Source organism: Dipodomys ordii, unplaced genomic scaffold, assembly GCF_000151885.1.
Source record: "Dipodomys ordii isolate 6190 unplaced genomic scaffold, Dord_2.0 Scaffold24, whole genome shotgun sequence".
NCBI lineage: Eukaryota > Metazoa > Chordata > Mammalia > Rodentia > Heteromyidae > Dipodomys > Dipodomys ordii.
Window position 1 is genome coordinate 2,430,734 of NW_012267240.1, and position 5,608 is coordinate 2,436,341.

At 42.0% G+C, this 5,608-nt stretch overlaps 1 protein-coding gene and 1 long non-coding RNA gene across 2 annotated transcripts in view; both read left to right on the forward strand.

The window, feature by feature from the left end:
- Positions 1-5,608, forward strand: part of Nup133 (nucleoporin 133kDa) — a 39,691-nt gene that overhangs the window by 7,363 nt on the left and 26,720 nt on the right. The gene's annotated exons all lie outside the window — the stretch shown is intronic.
- LOC105984543 lies at positions 282-3,985 on the forward strand. Its single transcript, XR_001175000.1, has 3 exons — positions 282-451; positions 3,315-3,470; positions 3,915-3,985. It is a non-coding gene; the product is annotated as an uncharacterized LOC105984543 (long non-coding RNA).

The window sequence follows — 5,608 nt, forward strand, 5'->3', positions numbered from 1 at the left end:
AAAAAAAAAAAAAAAGAGTAAGTTCTTAAAATATTTTATTAATAGTGGGGGGTTTATTCATTTAGATTTGTATAACATGGGAATATTTTTTTCTCTGAATTGAAGTTTTTTTCTGGTATGGATTTTGAAGGTAGGACCTTGCACTTGATAGGTGAGTACTCTACTACTTGAGCCATGCCTTAAGCACTGTAACCATTTTTTCACTAGTTCTCATGATCATAATTGTTTTCCTGAACTTATTGTTGTTGTTCTGAACTAATCTCACCTTATTTATTTACAGGGAGGAAGTTTTATTTTGTCCTCAGTTGGATGTCAGCTGATCCGGTTGATACCTGAAAGCTCTGGGAAGATTCACCAGCACACCTTGCCCCAGGGGCATGGCATGCTCTCAGGAATCGGTCGCCGTGTTTCTTCCCTTTTCGGAATTTTGTCTCCAAGTAGTGACCTCATGGTAAATGTCTGGCTTATGCTTATCTTCTGTGTATGGAGGGAAAGAGGTACCAGTTTGGGTAGTTTGTTAAGATTGGAGTAGAGAGCTTTCACTAAACTACTAATGAAGCCTGGTGCCGGTGGCTCACGCCTATAATCCTAGCTACTCAGGAGGCTTGAGATCTGAGGATAAAGGTTCAAAGCCATCCAGGGCAGGAAAGTCCGTGAGACTCATGCTCCAGTTAATCACCAGAAATCTGGAAGTGGTGCTATGGCTCAAGTGGTGAGTGCTAGCCTTGAGCTGAAGATCTGAGGGACAGTGAAGTGGTGCTATGGCTCAAGTGGTGAGTGCTAGCCTTGAGCTGAAGAGCTGAGGGACAGCGCTCAGGCCCAGAGTCCAAGCCATATGACTGACAAAATACAATACTAATGAAGAATGTCTTCTTATCAAAATGAACTCCAAGAAATGGAAACAAGGTTTTTTATTGTACTGTTTTCAGTTATTTCTCTTCTTTTTCTTTGTTTTATTCCCTGTTGTCACTGTTTTTTATTTCTGTACCCTTTGTCTTGTATTAAGTTTATCTGATTTGGGGAAGAGAAGGTAAATCACAGAAATGGTGGGACAAAGAGTGAACCAATTCTACAGTGAGAGAGAAAAAGTGGGAGAAAGTGAGGGAGGGAAGGACACTGTTCTACAAGAAATTACTCATTACCTAACTTACATAACTAACTCCTCTGTATATCACCTTTACAATAAAATTTAAATTAAAAAAGAATGCCATCAAAAAAATATATCTGGCTTACAATAAAAAACTTGGTTTCTAAGTAAAGCCAATAAGTTGAAAGCTACAGAGAAGTTGGCATTGGCTCCATACAAATCAAAGCCATCATGTAAAATCTAGAGTGTGGTTTTTTTTTTTTTTGCCGGTCATGGGGCCTGAACTCTGGGCCTGGGCGCTGTCCCTCAGCTCTTCAGCTCAAGGATAGTGCTCTACCACTTGAGCCCATAGCGCCACTTCCAGCTTTTTCTGCTTATGTGGTGCTGAGGAATTGAACCCAGGGCCTCATTCATGCAAGGCAAGCACTCTACCACTGAGCCACTTTCCCAGCCCCTAGAGTGTGTTTTTTAAAGATTAATTTGACTTTTTAGCCTTCATGTGAAATACATCCTTCCTCCCAGACTTTCTGGAAATGGCTTGCATTTACACCTGTTGACTGGACTGCTGTCCCCACTCAGCCTGGGGAAGGGAGGGTAATGGGGTAATGCTTTAGGGAGTGTCTGCTCTTCGAGCAGCTCTGCATTTGCCCTCTCTTGTAATCATTATGACAGGCTATGAAGTATACAGCCTGTGTCTAGTTTGCTGATGATGAGGCTTAAAGCCATGACACTGTTCTTTGGGTCTCCCTCTCCTGTACAGTGCCTCAGTCAATCGCCAGGTGCTTCCTTCACGGCTTATTTCACCCTGGCTTCCTGTTCCTGTCTGTATGCCTGTCTGCACTCTGGTAAATCTTACCCAGGGACCTGTTCCAGTCCCGTTTGCTTACTGCTGGCCGTTTTTTCCCCATCCTTGTCCAGAGTTTTGGAGACAGATGTAGAGACAAGACCTTCCTTTGCTCAGCTTAGACAACCAGCTTAGACATCCAGCTTAGACAACACATATCTGCTTCATAAGTCAGTTACTACTTTGTAAGTCTGTCAGCCAACATCACACACGACAAATTTCACACATGCCCCTTCCCCCCCAGACTTGTTTAAGAACAGCTCTGCTCAAAAGGCTTGGGCAACACCTTGCTTGTTTACTGGGTTTATAGTCTTACACACAAGAATCCACTATATTTAATTTCGCATTTTTTTTTACTTCTATATGTATTTAATTACTTGTTTTTTTATTGGAACTAGAGAATGAACTCAGAACCTTGTGCATACTTGGAGAACACCCTTTATCCCAGTTACTTTTCTTTCCCATCCTTCTCTTGTTTTTGTTTTTTGGTTTTTTTTTGGGTCCAGTTGTGGGGCCTGAACTCTGGGCCTGGATACTGTCCCTCAGCTCTTCAGCTCAAGGCTAGTGCTTTACCACTTAAGTCACGGCGCTACTTCCGGCTTTTTTCTTTTTGCTTATGTGGTGCTGAGGAATTGAACCCAGGGCCTTAGGCATGCAAGGCAAGTGCTCTACCACTGAGCCACCTTCCCAGCCCTGTTTTTGTTTTTTGTTTTTTAACAGTCCTGGAGCTTGACTCAAGTCCTGGGCACTGTCCTGAGCTTCTTTTGTTCAAGGCTAGTACTCTACCACTTGAGCCACATCATCATTTCTGGCTTTTTCTGTTTGTGTGGTACTGAGGAATCAAACTCAGGACTTTATACATTCTAGGCAAGCACTCTACTACTAAGCCACATTCCCACCCCCTCTTATTTTTTTATTAGCATACATTGGAGGTACATGGGTGTTTTATTGTGACATTTGCAGGCATGTGTACAATGTATTCCACTCAATCTCATCTTCTCTATCACTCTCCCTTACCTTTCTCCCCCTTTCGAAATCAATTCTAACAGGTTTCATTATTGTATTTTTATGCATGCAAACAAACTGCATTCTTAATTTTTAAAGGAAGAGGCCTTATTGTTTTCCAGTTTAACAGGACTTGTTCCCTGAACATAGACATGGTAACTTGACCATCCCCCAGCTCTTCTCTTCCTGATTCTTTTGTGCTGTTTCTTTGTGCATATGGAGGTCCTACTTTGTTTTCAAGGTCTATTTCAGGAACTTTTCTTCCTTCAAATCCTGAGTGAGGGATTCTGGTGAGATGACAGTTACATAGCCATAAAGCATGAAATTCAAGATTCCAGCTAGAATCCAATTTGTAAGCATTTTCCCTTCACTGTGCAGTTGGCTGGTGTTCTTTGGGACAAAGGAAACTCGAGCTTCTATAGTCTGACAAACTCAAACATCAGTAAATGGGAATTGGATGACTCCTCAGAGAAACTAGCACACACTTGGGATGTACATCGAGCTCTAAAGGAAAACATCACTGATGCTATTTGGGTGAGGAACAATAATGTTTCTGTTTCTGGCTCATGTTTATGGTGTATGATGATATTCCTTCCTTATTTTTGTTTTATTTGCTTATTTTTTTGTTGTTTTTTATAATCTTGCTAATTAGCCTAGTCTAGGCTCAACTTTATGATTCTCCTGAGTGCTGGGTAACTGGTATATGCCACCACACCAGCCCTCCTGCCTTATCTATCTGAACACATTTCTATGTAATCTGAGAGGGTAGGGCCATCAAATAAGCAGAAGTAGTAGGGGGTTCAATCCCAACCTATAGTGGAACTTACTGATTAAGTATTTACTTGTTTAAATTATGGTTTCAAGTGTATGTTCCTCTCCACAACTGCTGCCACAGCTGTGGTGGCACCTCCCTGGGTGCCAGGATGCAGAGGTAAAAAGTCTGTCCTAGCAACCTTACATTTTGATATTTCCATCCAGGGATCTGAAAGCAACTATGAAGCTATTAAAGAAGGAGTCAACATTCGCTATTTGGACTTGAAACAAAACTGGTAAGCAGTGAATTTGTTGTAAAGAAATTAGATTACAGACTAGATGGTTCAGCAGTGAAGTGCCTGCCTAGTAAGAGGGAAGCCAGATTTCAAACACCTGTCGTGTAAAACATAAGCACTAAGCCATAGCAACTTACTTGAGAAGTCATTTATGCTAGCTGCTAGTACCATTCTCAGCCCTGCTCAGCCTCCTGTGCAGTCTTGCTGTCACCTAGACACTAGTTCATCCGAGAACTGAGGCTTTCCCACTTGAAAGCAGTATGTTCTTACCAGGGTGGCTGTCTGTTAGAACTGTCGCTTCTCTACTTTCAGCTAGAGCAGTTCTTTTGTCTTCAGGTGACACCAAGACTGCCCTTCTGCTGTCCTTGTGACTACCCCAAGCTGTAGTCTATGTCTTGTGGTGACATTGGGCACTTATGTTCTGAGGGAGCTCTGGTGGCTTAGCTGATGGCTAAGCTAAGCAGGCCAAGAATGGGACTAGGCTTTCTCTTGATAGTACAGTGAGAACTTGGTCATGGTTTATGCTTACAGTGAATTCTTCTTATAAACAATGCTGTGGCTGGGTGTGGTGGCTCACATGGGAGCCCATGGGAGGCCAAGCAAGAAGATAATGAGTACTGGTTAAACCTGGGCTACATAGTGAGACACTGTCTCCAGAAAAAGTAAAAAATCGAAGACTGTTTTTCATGTGTTTGATAACAGTGTTTACTGTGTTTTTATTTAGTGTAGTAACTAATTTTGCATGCAGGGATAGCATAGTAGTTACCTCTGTGTGAGTTTCTCTTTATGCTGTTGGGCTCTTAATGTACTACTCCTTCACTCACAGCTGGCACTACCACTGAGCCACATCTCCAGTCCATTGTGCTCCTTCTTTTTTTTTTTTCCCCCAGGGCTGAGGACCAAACCCAGGGCCTTGCCCGCACCCTTCCACTGGGCTAAACCCCCAGCCCCTCCTTTAGTTTGAAAGCCTTCTAAAAGTTACCAGAGAGCTGAAATAGTAGTGTTTACATCCCTTAACAAACATTTTGGTTACATACAGTACACATATTTTCACCTATCTGTAGTGGACTTTTAGAAATAGAAGCGTGCTGCTTATACATAGCCCCTGTGGGTTTCACAGTGAGTGTTCAGATAAAATGGGGGACAGAACAAACTGTGCTTATGAATTGCTGTTCTGGAGCTTTGCTTCCCACTTGTCCTGTGACAGTCTCAGTCTTAGTAAGCTTGCACTTTTCCTCAAACCTTCTCTACCTGTGCTAATATGAGTCTGCTCTCTCAGGTTATTAAGGTCTGTGGTCAGACATATGGAGAATTCAACCCCTGTGTGAGTGTCTTCTCCTTGAGAGCAATACCTGTCCTGAGTGTTAACAATGTTCCCTATTTTATCCAGTGCTACAATCTGACAGCCTGAATCTATATTTCAGTGTGCAGACTTATAAATTCTTTTACTAAATACTGGTAAATTCCACATAGGTATTTTCATTTTAAACCTTGGACTTTTTTATCTTAAATTTATCACCTTTATTACTTCTCAGAATTTTATTAAAATAGCTTCATGACTTTTTTTTTTTTTTTTTGGAGGTCCGGTCGTGGGGCCTGAACTCTGGGCCTGGGCGCTGTCCC